Below are 16,713 nucleotides of genomic sequence, written 5' to 3' on the forward strand. Positions count from 1 at the left end.
CAGAGAGAGACAGAGCATGAATGGGGGAGGGTCAGAGAGAGGGAGACACAGAATCTGAAGCAGGCTCCAGGCTCTGAGCTGTCAGCACAGAGCCTGATGTGGGGCTCAAACCCCCGAACGGTGAGATCATGACCTGAGCTGAAGTCTGATGCTTAACCGATTGTGCCACCCAGGCACCCTAAGAAATAAAACATTTCTAAATATTTTATAATTAAATATGCATGGCCATCTAAATTGAGCTATGTATATTTTATACATATACACAGAATATTCTTGTTAGCCTGTCATGTAACAAACAGCTCTGATGCTTAAAGCTTAATTATTAAAAGGATAAACTACTGAAACTGAGCATTGTATCATTTAATTACATGAGAGATAATATGTTTTCTCAGCATGGACTACATTTTTTCTTAGAGAAAAATGTTGCTCCCTGGAAGGGCTTGAGAAGTGTTTTCTGAATGGAAGAGACACCCCTTCAAGGCAACAATGGAACAGGGCTAAGGTGGGCTGCAGGGATTTAGTGTGCTTGCCCTATGCTGCCGGAAACATGGGGCGTAAAGGGGAGACACTTGGATGTATTTGCTGATCCTCAAATCTTAACAATTTCCCGGGGATGTGTGTCCCTGTCTCTGCCCCTGTTTGTATGACTGTGGCCATCAGGGACAGTTAATTGGAAATCCCATCTTGAACCTCTCCAATTCCACAGTTTTTGAAAGTCATAATTCTCCTTGGATTTCTTTTCTTACTGTTAATTCCCAGAGATTTACACTTCAGCATCTCCTGGGCCTCAGCTTCAGCTTTCCCACGTGGTATGTTTTTGCCTTAAATTAACCCTTGTAATTACCCCTTGAAGAATCCATATCGATGAAAAAGAATTAGTGAGCAATGTCACATTCACTAAAACATTTAAGACTGGAAAAGAGACAGGTGCCTAGAAACACCATGGTAAGTGGCCTAAAAATCCCTGCTTAGTGTCCTTGTCGTGTCCCAAAGTCCTTTAGGGATGCTCTGTCCTTGAGGGCTCTTACATCGCTCCCTTGCACCTGCGCACGGAGGGCCTCATCTCTCCCATCCTTCCCACCTCTTTCCCAAAGTCATCTTCATGATGATTCTTCCAGCTAACTTTTACATTTCTTCTCGACTGCGTGAACAGAGCGAGTCAGCTCTCCCAAATCTCTAGCTCAACCTGCACTCCCCAAACCGTCCTCCCTTGAGAAAAAGGTCCTCTTTTTTTCCTGCAGATTTATTATTTTTTATTTTTATGTATTATTTTACTGCAATTTTAGTAAGATATTACTTATATAGCATAGAATTCACCCTTGGAAAATAGACAATTGAGTGGGTTTTGGTATATTAACAGAGTGGTGCAAATGCCATTTATTTTTAATGTAGTCCAACCCTTTATGATAGTAGATAGAATCATGTATAGCAACATATACAATACATTTTGTTTGGTTCAGATCACACCTATTGTTACCCTACAAAAAATCCTCATTTTTTCCTTCTACTTCCTCACTTTTCAAAGAAATTCCTGTTGTCCTTTCTATACTATTAAAATGATTAATGATACCATTTTCATGATGAATTCTATGTATCTGTTTTATCTCCTTATAGAAGCCAGGCATATAGCATATCTGTAGTACCTTTTTTTCAGTTCATTTATATATTTAGAGAGAAAGAGATAAAGAGAGAGAGAGAGAGCCTGCAAGCAGGTACAGGTAGAAAGACAGGGAGAGAGAGAATCCCAAGCAGACTCTGTGCTGACACGGGGCTTGAACTCATAAACCCGGTATCATGACCTGAGCCCAAATCAAGAGTCAGATGCTTAACTGGCTGAGACACCCTGGCACCCCTAGGGCTGTAGTAATTATAGCTTCATTATTAAGATGATAAACTGTTGAGATTAAGTCCTGTATGATTTCCTTGCTTTGTTTCCTTCCACCAGAGCACTCAATGCTTCCTATCCATATAATGAGGCTTTATGAGATCTCATGGCTCCTCTCTGCCTGTCTTCTACATCAATAGCTACTCCACAGTCTTGCAGGACCTCAGCGGATACACTTGAAGTCCATACTCTTGCTCTCTGTTCTTCCCTGACTTTGGCAGTTCTCTGTCTTCAGAGATGTCCCTTGTATCTCTTGCAACCTCCTTTATGGGCTGGTTGCCCACTTGATTGGTATTAAGTTGTCAGGATTCACGGGAATAAAAACATCCTACAAACTTGGTCCAAACAGAAGTTCCAGAAAAGAATTTGCAGGTGAGGAAAGGAGCTGTAAAAATGACCCACCAAATATATTCTCCAAAAATATGAATGTCACAAAGAGAAGACTGAGATTAGGGAACATTAAAGATAAAATGGCCCCTAACTACAGTACGTGATTCTAGACCTGCACTGTCCAATATGGCAGGAACTGATCACATGTGGCTATTACAACTGATAGAAATTAAAATTAAATGGAATTTAAAATTCAATTTCTTAGTTGCAGTAGCCACATTTCAAGTACTCAATATCTATCTGTGGCTAGTGGTTACTGGATTGGACAGGGCAGGCAAATTCATATGCTTTTCACTTTTACTCTTAGAGTATGTAAGTCTTTTGGAAGAATTCTTGTGTTTCAGTGCCAGCTACCTCGTAAACACGTTAGTAAATCTCTAGTCCTCAAACATTTATTCCTGTATCTGATAAATTCATAAAGTCTAACCTCGTATATACTGGAGATAAGAATGACTTTATGTTTATCTCAATATTCAGAGTTTTCATGACAGTAAAATGCAATTTGCACCCCCCCCCCTTTTAACAGAAATTCTTGCTTTAAACAATGAAAGTAATGGCTAATAAGAATGCACGCCACTGTCAGTTCAGCAGTGTTATGGGAGTTTGTAGTGTGGTTACCAACAGAAGTGGATTTTAAGGTTATCCTTTTTTAATTTAAATTTTGAACCCTTTTAACATTTTTTAAAGTAAATGTGTATTTCAGAATATCAATTTTTATGTAAAGATCTTGTTTTAGCCAAGAAAACCAAAGAGTGCACTTAACAGAAATGTGCAAAAATCCTTTCTCAGCACCAAGGTCTTGTCTATGAGCTTTGGTTCTCATTAATAAACAGCATTAGGTTCAATATTCATTGTGCATGAAAGACCCTGATAATATTTCATTTATAAAGAGTGCAGATGCCTAATTTGTAGAGAAATGCTTTTGCTCTATGATCCATACATCAGAATTAAACCCAGTTCATTTTTCTGGCATTTGGTAATAGTAAAGTCACATATCTAAAAATAGTATTATTATTATTATTATTATTATTAATTTTTTAATGTTTACTTATGTATTTATTTTTGAGAGAGAGAGTGAGAGAGAGAGAGCGAGCTGTCAGCACAGACCCTGATGTGGGACTCGAAGTCATGAGCCATGAGATCATGATCTGACATTATCTGAGCTGAAGTTGGACACTTAACAGTCTGAGCCACCCAGGTGCCCTTGTAAAAAATATTATTTTTAAATGCTTGGAGGTGCTGGAGGAAAAATTAAGAAGAAATCAAACCCGGTGTTGGTTTGGGTTTTAGTGTCAGTAAATGCCTTTTGGAAGGTGTAGCTCTGTTGGGTTTTGTAGGCATTTCCTGACCAAATGTACTCTGAGAGAGGAATGGAAAAGGGCCCCATTATTGGGGTAATATGTCATCCAGGTACAGCAGTCAACTAGCCTTGTCCTAGTTCTGATTAAACAAACTTTTTAGGGAGTTCAAACTACCACAAATCAGGTATTTTAATTAAAATAATCTGATGGGGCATTGAATGGGAATGTATTAATCAATATCTTGGGGTCAGCCATCTTTATTTTTGACGTGTAGATTTTAACACAGGTGTGAATAGATTACAGTATTGATTTTGAATTTTTTTGTTGGCCACCTTGTATTATGACCACCATATATCTTCTCAACAAATGTTAAATGAGTGAATAAAGTAATGGATGTTTAAAAATTTGCTTTTGGGTAGGAAAATACACTTAAACCTAATATGCCTGGAGGAGCAGTTTCAGCAATATACCACATGATGGGGTTGCTATTCTATGAACAAAGACTTATAAAGAGAAAGAACCCTTGCTACATTTCTGGTTAAGGTGCAATAATTTAGAAATAGATGGACAACAATTAAAAAGTTCTCAAAAAAGGCCATCTTACCTTTTTTGGGGGATTAAATCTTGTATAATTGTTTTAAAGCAGTTGCCTTAAAACACACACACACACACACACACACACACAACACCCCATAGAGCATAGATCTCAAATGTGGATCAAATCTGAATTATCCAGTAAGTTTTAAACAAACAAGACTTTTGTCTTACTTTGGACCTTCTAAATCAGAAATATGTGGAGTAGGCAGGAGGATCCAGATTGAGAAACAAACCAAAAACCCCAAAACTGTCTCAACTGATTCTCTTTCTTAAGTTACAAGTGACACTTCATTATAGTGAGATATATAATTAAATTTGTTAAACTTTTACCTATTAAAATGGTACATTACAAGGAAATGGGAGAAATGGACTTCCAACAGGATGAGAGACAAGAGATAGGCAAAGTCAATGTGATATTCAGAAGTTACATAATCAGGGGACCGTTCAGTGCAGGGACAGTCATTTCTGTAACTGCCTGTGGTCCTTAAGATTATAACTCTTTTAATGAACATTACAGCCATCGACATTCATAATTATTCCACTGAGTCATCTGTTTCTAGAATACTTCATAATGCATTTTCAAAGATCCCTATAAAAACAAAACCACCGCCAGCAATAAAAAAGAAAACAAACCTTCAGAGACTCATCCTTTCTATTCCCCAACGTTGCAATTACTATGCAGCTACTTTATCTCCTATTGTTTGGCGAAACTTCAGGGATAAATTCTGTCCACTTCCTACTTGGAATATTTGTTTGTGCATCTCTGAATTCTAAGGGCAGGGTCTGTCTCTTATTTATCTTTTTCCTTTTCGTGTATTTAACCCAATGCTTTACCAAAAATAGACATTGGATTTATTAGATTTCAAATTATGCTCAGATAGCTAGAAAATTCATTCATATCTAATTCTCCTGACATGTCCAAGAATCGAGGCCTAGCTGATTATTTTACTTGTTATTTTCATTATGTAAAAAGGGAAGACATTTGTGTGGAATGACTTCTCTGGAAGTTGTCTAGTTAGGAGTCGTTTCTGTAGGGTTATGACAGTGATGTAACTCTATTCCTTGATATTCCTTGCCAAACAAAAACAGTAAAATATCTTTAGGATATATAAAATAGTGCTTTAATTTATTAGATTTCATACCAGTACCATAACATGGAGATAAATATTTCCAAAACGTGCCAGAGTAAATTGAATTTTTTAAACAAGGTGACTTCCTAAACATATTACAAGCATGCATATGAGCCTCTAAAAGGAGATACATTATAATGTTCCTGAGGATAGAATGATAGTTTCATTTCCAATTTTTGAGTAAAGCATTTTGGCAAAGGATCTGCACCCAGAGAGAGAAGAGAATACAAAATATTTATTTTTATGATGTTTTCCTCTCAATTTTGGTTCCAATGATATTAAAGTTGCATGGATGGATAAGTCAGATTTAGCTTCTGTTAAGAACTAGGCAGTGTAGGATTTATGCATGATTCATATTTTGCTACAATAGAATTAGCAAGGGAGGAAGACAATGTGCATGTGGCAGAAGGAAATCATCCCGTCGACTTATCATTGGTTTTTCCAGATAATACTGGGCAGTTGATATATTTTAGTAAAAAGAAATTTCAATTTGGGGCGCCTGGGTGGCTCAGTCGGTTGAGCATCCGACTTCAGCTCAGGTCAATATCTCACCATTGGTGGGTTCGAGCACCGCATAGGGCTCTGTGCTGACAGCTCAGAGCCTGGAGCCTGTTTCAGATTCTGTTCCTCCCTCTCTCTGCCCCTCCCCCGTTCATGCTCTGTCTCTCTCTGTCTCAAAAATAAATAAATGTTAAAAAAAAAGAAATTTCAATTTACAAATTGAATTCCACCAATCTATTATGATGTAATCCTAAAATGTGATTTGTTCAAATATTTTGTCTCATTATCTTTAATTAGATTTTACTCTATGATAGTCAATTTTTCATGACCCTAGTAAGTATGAGGCAAAAACGTTAGTGGTTTTAATTTTCATGCTTATAAAATCAACAGGGCTGATGAAGGGCCTCCTATCATTTATTTCACTGACAATTTAATTAGAACTTGAAGAAATACTTTAAAAAATTTTTTTAATGTTTATTTTTGAGAGAGAGAAAGTGGGGGTGTTGGGAGGGGGAGAGAAAAGGGAGAAACAGTATATGGCACAGAGTCTGACACAGGGCTCAAACTCACGAACCGCAAACCATTACCTGAGCTGAAGTTGGATGCTTAACTGACTGAGCCACTCAGGTGCCCCTGAAGAAATACTTTTGAGCAAACTTTAATGCATGTAATAGTTAGGATAATGTAACATTGAGAGGCTCTGCAAATACCTTCAAATATGACCATTTATTCTTTATCATAATCTAAATGTTTATTCTAATTGTTTAAGGAATGCTAATAAGGCATCCCCTGTCAAACTTCATTAAAAAATTTTTTTAATGTTTATTTATTTTTGAGAGAGACAGAGACAGAATGTGAGTGGGTTAGGGACAGAGAGAGAGGGAGACACAGAATCCAAAGCAGGCTCCAAGCTCTGAGCTGTCAGCACAGAGCCCGATGTGGGGCTCGAACTCATGAGCTGTGAGATCATGACCTGAGCCAAAGTCAGGCGCTTTAACCGACTGAGCCACCCAGGCGCCCCCAGACTTCATTTTCAGTATTGAAATGTTTGGCCTCCTATTATTTGTGACTTGAAAGTGGTTTTTTAAGTATAGTGCTGCTTTGTTTAGAATTGTTTCTCTAGCAACTGAACCCATCTATTTATTAGAAGACCTAATCTGAAGGCACCAGGGTGTCTCAGTTGGCTAAGCATCTGACTTCGGCTCAGGTCATGATCTCATAGTTCGTGAGTGTGAGCCCCGCATCTGGCTCTGTGCTGGTAGCTCAGATCCTGGAGCCTGCTTCAGATTCTGTGTCTCCCTCTCTCTCTCCGCCTTCCCTGCTCGTGCTCTGTCTCTCAAAAATAAATAAGCATTAAAAAAATGAAAAAAAAAAATAAACATTAAAAAAAATTAGAACCCTTATTCTGGTAATTTGAAGAAGTTGAGCCAGAACTCAGACTCAGAATGCCCCTTTAATATGCATCTGCATAATAGAATGCAATAATAATATAATATAATATAATATAATATAATATAATATAATATAGTATGTGCATATGTGTGGTGTCTGTGACAGAATTTTCAAAAAGTTAGTGCAGTTTTTTTAAGCATTTTTCTTTCTCTTTTTGGAAGAAATGTTCATTATTAAAGAAAATACCCAACTAAAACTTTGAGATAGAGGCTGAGACCCTGAGGCAAATATTAGGGAATAAATAACCAATATTTTAACAGCTTTCTCTTAGAAATACATGAAAAGCTGAATGTGGATGAAGTCATGAGCAAGACAGCAGAGCATTACAGGGATTGGCTCAAGGACTTTAATGTAAAACTTAATTGAAACTGTCTGTATTTCTGGATAAACAATCACTGCCTCCCTAAGTATTCAAGTCTACTATTCATTCCAGTTTGCTGCAAGCTTTATCCCTATGCATATGGTGTGTAATTTAAAAATGAAGCTTTTCTGGGATGTACAAGTTATAAACTGAATTATTTTAGTAGAGGGAGAATTTAGAACTACAGGTAAAGCAATCACGAGTGTATAGAAAGCCAGGAAAGAGATTGTACTCTCAAAATGCCTAGAATGTGACCTTGTGTAGCTTTTAATTATCAGATAGACTGCAGTTTACATTTGGGCTATAATACTACACAGTCACTAAGATGTGTATGTACTCTCCTTCTCATTGGGGGCTTTATTTAGTATCTCTCTAGATATTTGCAAAAGCCTAGAAAGTAGGTATGATTTCCTTTTATAGACATGGTTGAAAAACGTGAAGACATTTGTTCAAAATCGCACAGCTACTGACTGTTAAGACCCAAATTCAGGTCTTTCTGATTTCTGAGGTCTTCTTTTCTCTACACCACATGTATGCATTTATGTAGAGAAGAGATGAATACATGTAGTTTAACTATAAGTTACACATAGCAGTAGATACTAAGAAAAACAGTAAACTGTGTAGTGCAAGGTTCAGTAACAAAGGGGGACCTCCTGGGTGCACTGGCATAGGAGGGGTCTTAGAAATGGGGGGCTTACCTGACACCTGGTGAAAAGGAGCCACCTGTGGTCACACAAGTGTACAAGGACACTTGGAGCAAGGAGGATGAGAGGTTAAGTTCAATGGCATGAACTGAAAATGACATTCAGCTTAATAATTTTGCCTAGGATCCAACCCCGTCTAGGTCTTACAGTTTATGTTAATACTGTATCTGGTCAAAGGACTGATGCACTAGGTGACCTTCTCTTCTCAGGAGGCCTTCAATCAAATTCATCATGGGGAACGTGAACCATAAAACATAGAGATGTTTTTTTAAATCTCATTTATTTTTCCCCAAACTGACAAAAAGTCTGAGGTACAAAGGTCAGCCTTTATTGGAGCAGTAAAAATGCTCCTATTTGTTTTCAATTAGTTGGCTCAGAGACTGTGGGTGGTGATGAATGGTTGCCCTAGAGGAGAAGGAGACTTTTTGACTCCAGACTGTCCAGCCTGAGCCCATTTGGATGGACGTGCCTTGGAGGTGATGCCTATAGGCTGGGGTCATGACCGCTCACAGACCCTTTAAAAGAGTATTGGTTTCAATGGACGGTGAGAGAGAATCATGCTTTGCAACTTTGCAGCCCATCATCTATTTCCAAGGTTCTATTTTAGGAGAAAGGAAAGATGTAGAAAGAAGAGGCAGCACATGAAATGATTGAAAAGTTGCTCAAAATTAGTTTGAAGGGCTAATTAAATGTAATTGAGTGAGTTGCTAGACATAAATCAAAATCAAAATCTTTCCTTTCTTCTTCTCTCTAAACATCCTCAGAGATTCTCCTCCAATTTGGACTCGCTGCGGCCACGGGAGCTGTGTAGTTGAATATAATTTAATATTGCACTCCCTAGGCAATCTGTCTCTGGGTCGGGCAGCAATGGTAGTCGCACAATCACAAAACCATAATGAAGGCACTTTGGGAGGCTATCCTTGTGTTCTTAGCTAAACCATCCCCAAAATGATTATGGGTTGCTTTTAAATTCAGTCAAGTCCTATCACATGCTGACTTTCCTCTGCGGTAAAGCAAGTGCTTTAACCATTCTATCACTAGGAATATGTTCACTGTGTTTTTATCATTAGCTTCATACCTGCTACTCATTTGCCCATGCACTTGTTGTCTGTCTCCTCTTGTTAAGGCCCTGTAAGACATGGTTTATAGCTGTTCATTTCCCCTTTACAACATATAATGAAGCATTTTTTATACAAGCACTTCTCTATGGAGTGGTTATGTGGGAAAATAAGCCCTTCAGCCGTTTGGTTAGCTCTTGCCACAATAATGTGATGTAACAAACTATCCCCAAATCAGAGACTGAAAATGATCACTCACTCTGCTCTTCTGTCTGTGGTGCAAGTGAGGACAGACTGATTCAGCCCTGGCTTAGCTTGCTGGGCTCCCTAGCTTATGTTGGGGTCAGGTCTTTTCCATGTAGCCCTTACCTTCCTTAGACCAGTGGGCAAACCAGGGAGTATTCTTATCATAGTGATGGAAGAATCACAAGTGGTCAAGTCAAATGATTCAAGTAAACTTCCCTAACATTTTACTGTCAACACTTCAAACATATGGAAAAGGTAAAACAATTGGACAGTTGGTAACCCATTCAGTACCACCTAGACTCTACTCTTAATATTTTGCTCTATTTGCTTTACCACAGATATATCCAACTCTATGTCTCTCTGTCTCTTTCTTCATCCATAATTCATCCTGTTTTTGTGTATGTCAAAGTTACAGACAACAGATTTTCTCACATCTAAACATAGAAGAATGCATATCATTATCAAGAATTTAGTATTTGTTTACATTTTAAGTACAACTTACGTGCAGTGAAATACGAAAATATTGAGCATCCTTTTCTATGGGTTTAGATAGATGTAGACACTGGTGTAACATACTCTTATCAAGTTACAGAGCATGGTAATGACCACAGAAAATTCCCTCATGGCACCCCACGTTATGTCCTCCTTTTCCAGTCCTCAAAAGCAACCACTGCTCTGATTTTGCTCATGTAGTACAGCTTAGCCTGTTTCAGAACTTCATATATGTGATTCGTAAAAAATCAAAAGGGTAAGGCTTATTTTACTTAGCATAATATTTTTGAACGTTCTTATATATTTGCACAAAGTTTCTTTTTATTGCTGAGTAGTGTTACATTGTGTGAATATACAAGGGTGTTTCTCCATTCTCCTGTTGATGGATATGTGAACTCTACAATTTTTACAATTTTGAATGAAACTGCTATGATCATTCTTTTTGTGAACATATGCTTTCTTTCATTTGAGTAAATATATAAGAGTAGAATTATGTTATGATTTAAAATATTACCACAAACTTATTGACACTTTTCAAAAGTGGGAGCCTAATTCCATGCCCTGTCAGTGTGGGCAAGACTTAGATTTTTGCTTCTAACAAATAGAATATGGCAGACATGATGGTACATGGTTTCAAAGACTAAGTTATAAAAGGCATTTTGACGTTCCCCTCACTTTATGTCTTGGGTCACTCATTCTAGGCAAAGCCAGTAGATATATTAAGAGAAAAATCAAGCAGACCTAGGGAAACAGTCATGTAGTGAGAAAATAAGTTCTTTTTCCTACAGTGTGCAAGCCAGCCATCCCTTTGTGTGAGCCATCTTGGAGGTAGGTACAGCCCCAATCAGGCCTTCAGATGACAGAAGCCCTTGTCCGTACCTGACCAAAACTTCATGAGAGACCTAGCTAAGCTGCCTCTGAACTTCTGACCCACAGAAACTGTGTGAGATAATACACCATTATCAATTTAGGTTTAAGACATTATCCTTTCTTTTAAGTTTATTTATTTTGAGAGAGAGGGAGAGTGCAAGCAGGGACGGGGGAGATAGAGAGAAGGGGAGAGAAAGAATCCTAAGCTGTCAATGCAGAGCCCAACAGAGGGCTCGATCCCACAAACCATGAGATCATGACCTGAGCCAAAATTAAGAGTCAGATGCTTAACTGACTGAGCCACCCAGGCACCCCTAAGCCATTAGCTTTTGGGTAATTTTATATGGAGCAATAAATAACTACCACAGATTTTATTCCTTGTGGGTTCCAACTTGTCCTTCTTCTCCATTTTACATTCATCTTCCCTTCTTGATTATCTGCCTTGTAGACTTAAGCTTGAAGACAAAAGCATTATAGAGATTGTTTGACCAGCTCCCACAGTTGCATAGGGTCAGAAAGTTCTATTGATTTCTTTCTCTAATTGTACCCTGACTGATACATCATGAACAACAGTGGTTCCACGGAAGAAGAATCTGAAGCATGTGCTCAATAAATTGTTTCTGGGTTATTTGAGGTTTTTTAAAATCAAATTTAGACATTAATGACTATTTATCAATAGATGAAAGGGGCAGTGCTAGCCCATGGTGTTCAATGGCAATGTAGTTATCTAAATTATTATTACCCATACATACTATAATCAAGTGTGTGTTGAAGACAAATTTTGAACCAAGAGCATACTGTACACGCTGTATGTTAGCCAATTTGACAGTAAATTATATTAAAAAAAATTAAGACATTTGGATTAGGCATTTACTGTTACAGAATATTTGTGTGTGTGTGAAGAGTATGATAATCTAAGTTGGTTGATTTCTAAGTGTGCTGGAAAACTTACAGAGGAATTGTGAGCTGGGTGCTTATAATTTTCAGTTCAAGATCCCTATAAAAGACTTGAAAGCATCTGTGACTGCCGTAAAAGAAACCTTGTTCCTCTATAATCACAGGGCCGAAATTTCTGAAAACCAAACCCAAAGACTGTTCCTACAGATAACTATATATCACACAAAATTGACCTAATCAGTTTATCAATGAACCAATCCTTGCCTAAATAACTTGTAATGACCTCCCCATCGTAGTTGTCTCACAAGGTACTGGTGATTCTCCTCAGTACCTACCTTCATTTTTTTCCTCCTTGCTTGTAGACACATCAGTAGACTGAAGGCCCAACAGGGCCTAGAAAGTGAGATAAAAAATATATATATAAGAGGCATACATACCAAAATAATTGCATGGTTTTTCCAATTTGTATCAACAAAATCTGGGTGGGGGGGATAGGTGTGTGAGTGGATATCAAGGAAGTGAGAATCACTGTAAAGTGTTTTGTCTAATATATTTTAACAATGGATTTTTTGCATGTCATCCTTATACCCTGCAACTTTGACAAATTCACTTATTAGTTCTAATAATTGTTTGAGCCAGTTCACCCCTCAGAACTCCTTGAATGAAAGAGAGGCCGAGCCCCATTGAGGAAGGACCTCACTACACTGCTGGAAAATTGTACTGTTTCTCTTACTCCTAACCATCCACAAAGGGACCTGTGGCTACTTCCTAGGGTATAGGGAAAATAATCCAACTTTTCAGTAATTACTGGAAATCGCTGTGTTACACCAGTCACAGTAGTGACTTATGGAGGTCAAGTGATCATTGGAGTTTTGGCTCAGTTCTGTCTCAGAGTGGGTCCAGTGACTCCCCTGATCTACCCTGTGGTCACTTCTCCAGTTCCAGAATGCATGATTGAGATAGTCCTACTCAGCAACTGGCAGAATCCCCACATTGGTTCCCTGATGTGTGGAATGTGGGCTGTTTTTGGTGGGAAAGACCAAGTGGAAGCAACTAGAACTGCTTCTATTTTTGAAAAGACTAAACTCAAAAGCGCATTCCTGCAGGGATTGCCAAGGTTTTGCTACCATCAGGAGATACTAGTAGCGATCCCCATCACATCCCCATTCAACTCACCTTTTTGGACTTTGGAAAAAGAAAAAAGATTGAGCTTCGAAAATAATGGTGGATTGGGGTAAACAATTCAGGTGGTGACTTCAATGTGGTTTCATTGTTGGATCAAATCAGCATATCCCCTTGCATGTGGTATGCAGCTCTTGATCTTTTGAGTGATCATCTCTATATATGTGTTAGTAAAGATGATGATGAGGGGATTGTTTCCAGCTGACAGGCATCGTTTTCCAAGGTGGTCAGTCATTCACGTACTGGGAGCTTAGTTACATTGCACTGTGTCCATCATAGAACGGACAGTGTTTTGTTTTCACTGGAATAGTCACTTTCTCTAGACATGAATTTTCCTTCCCTGGCTTCTGCCGAGATATAATTTGTGAAATTATGAAATTTCTTACCCACCATTATTGCATTCCATACAGCATTGCATCTGACCAAGGAACTCACTTTGAAGCAAATGACATAAGAGAGTGAGACCATATCTAAGGAATTCACTACTTTGACCATGGTCCTCTTCATCTTGAATCAGCTAGCTTGACAAAACAGTGGGATGGTCCTTTGAAGTCTCAGTTATAGAACCAGCTAGGTGGAAACACCTTTCTAGGCAGGGGTGGTCCTGCAGGATATGGTATATGCTCTAAATCAGAAGCCTTTCCATAAGTACAGCCCATGACTTTAGACTCTGCTGCTCTAGAGGTCTTAGTTAGTTTCAAAGGGAAAAATATTTCCACTAGGGGAAACAACAATGATTCCATTAACGTGGAAGTTGAGACTACCCCCTGTTCACTTTGGGCTCCTCATGCCAGTGAACCAACAGACAAAATGTGACTTACTATCCTGAATAGATCTTGACTATCAAAGGGAAATTGGTTGTTAGTACACAATGGCCTTATATTAGTTCTCTTGGGTTACCCTAATAAAGTACCACAAACTACGTGGCTTAAAACAATAGAACTTTATTTTCTCATAATACTGGAGTCTAGACGTCTGAAATCAAGTTGTCAGCAGGACTAAGCTTTCTCTGAAGGCTCTAAAGGAGGATTAATCTTTCCTTATCTCTTTCTAGTAATTCTTTATGGTGATTGCTTGCAGTTCTTGGCATTCCTTGGTTTATAGCTGTGTCACTTCAATCTCTGCCTCCATTGTCATATGGCCTTCTGCTGTGTGACCTGTGTCCAAATCTCCCTCTTCTTATAAGAGCCACATTCATATTGGATTTAGGGTCCATCCTAGTTCAGTATGACCTCATCTTAACTTGATTACATCTACAAATACTGTATTTCCAAGTAAGATTATATTCCGTGGTTCTAGGTAGAAATCAATTTGGGGGATCACTATTTAGTAAAGGGGGTAAAGAGGAATATGTCTGTATATTCTGTGGGATGCCTCTTAGTACTCACGTGTCCTGTGATATTATAGCAACTCAATTCAGTTAGAAACTGAAATCCAAAACCACAGAAACTCACTTCTGTCAGGACTGCTAAAGGCCCAGGTCATTTATGAATGAACAAATCGTGGGCCATCCACCAGGCAAGGTGCTACAACCAACTGTAATACTTTCTGAACATAAAGAGAATATGGAATGATTTTTGGAAGAATATATTTATAAATACCACCTACATGACCACGTGAAGAAATGAGAAGTATAATAATTATAAATATTTCTTCATTATTTTGATATGAAAGTTTTATTATATATTAACCAAATATTTTTGCTTTCTTTTCCTCTCATTTTTTTAAATTTATTTTTTATTATGTTTCTTTATTTTTGAGAGGCAGAGAGAGACAGAGCATGAGTGGGAGAGGGGCAGAGAGAGAGGGAGACAAAGAATCCAAAGCAGGCTCCAGGCTCTGAGCTGTCAGCCCAACAAACCGTGAGATCATGACCTGAGCCCAAGTCGGACACTCAACCGACTGAGCCACCCGGGCACCCCCATTTTCCTCTCATTTTCTTACCATCAGACATATGATGTGTTAATAGTAGATATCCCATTTGATTTTATCCCAGTATTTTAGTCACAGAGTGTGAATCAAAAAGAAGAAGAACAAATATCAAAAGACAAAAAGAAACTTCACATTCTCTTTTGGAGTTAGTGTTAGCACAATTTTTTTTATAGTAGGCAACACAACTGTAAAATGCTAGGCAGAAACAAGACTATATTTGGAAGTTAAGTAGAGTTTAAGATACATGTGTGGATGCCAGTGACGAGGAGTGGGCCGCATTGGTTTTGTAATGTGTCAACTTAGCTAGTCGGAGCCATGTTTATCTTCCCCGTACCTTTCCAGTTACAGTGAGTGTCAGGAGGCATTTTTGTGCAAAATTTGGAGAATAGAGGCAAATCGCCATATGTGGTTAGCCCCTGAAATATCGAGACACCATCAACGGGCACTTTTGTACCATATGTGTATTGTAGTTGTTTGGAAGGCTTATCTTGTTGGCATGGAGTAGCAGCTGGGCCTGAAATTACTCGACATCCCCCTGGATCCTTTTCAACTTCTCTGACTCCTGGGAAAGATGGACACTGAGGTGTGTGAAGAAGTGGCCAGCTTCTCCAGCAGGAAATCCTTATTATTAAGATTAGAGACAGTGAGAAGTGACGCAGAGGCCAGTGGAGTTTATGGATCCATCTCACGCATGAGCTAAATTCCAGCCATTATTTCTTTAAATATTTGTTTGTCCTGTTCCCTTTCTTATGTTCTTCTGGGACTCCAATAGCTAGCTTGTGAAACTTTTTGATATATGGGGTACTTTTTAAAGGCATTCTACAATGTACAATCAGGGCTTTATCTTTGTTCTCCCTGTTGGGTAACTTCTAATAGTCTGTCTTTATATTCTTTTCTTTGTCATCTACAATCTGCTGTTAAGCCATCCAGAGATTATTTTAGTTGCGATATTTTTCAGTTCTAAAATTTTTACAGTTTATGTTTCTCTTCTGAGATTTCCTATTAGTGTATTCATTAAGAACATATTTTTCTTTACATTTTTGAATAGCGTTAGAATAGCTTCTTTAAAATCTTTAAATATCTTTTCCCACTTGTGTTGTCTTAGGGTCAGTCTCTTTTAATTGACACATATCTTGATTATGAGTCACATTTTCGTATTCTTTTAAGGTTTAGTAATTTTGGATTGAAACCTGGGCTTTTTGAATGATACATTGTAGGAATTTTGGATGTTTTTAATGTTCTCATTGGTTGGACTCAAACTTCAAATACTGTCGTATCTGGCATAAGTGTAAGCTAAAAATCTCTCTTCAACTCTTTTATCCTTCATTTGGCTGCTTGAAGTATTTCCTGCTCATGCATAATGCAAGGGTCAGCAGAGTTTGGCAGTTCAAATGTACCATTAGGGCTTCACATCTGAGCTCTTTCCTTTTTGGATTTATTCCTTTACTCTCCACCTACTATGTCTGCCTGAACTCTGTCCCCTGATCCTTCAAACCCATAAGGTTGCAGCTTTTCTATCTGAAATTTAACTACCTTGCAGGCTCTAACTGTGTCCTGTCCTCATGGAAAATAAACAAAACAAAACAAAACAAAACAGACCATAAAAAGGAGAGAGTCGCTCAAGTCCTTTGGCTTCTTTTACATATAGATTTCCTTTAAGTTTTTTTCCTACTTTTGGTTGCTCTCCAGCATTTTCAAGGTGGTGGGTTTTTGTT

The sequence above is a fragment of the Prionailurus viverrinus genome, chromosome B2, assembly GCF_022837055.1.
Source record: "Prionailurus viverrinus isolate Anna chromosome B2, UM_Priviv_1.0, whole genome shotgun sequence".
NCBI classification, from domain to species: Eukaryota; Metazoa; Chordata; class Mammalia; order Carnivora; family Felidae; genus Prionailurus; species Prionailurus viverrinus.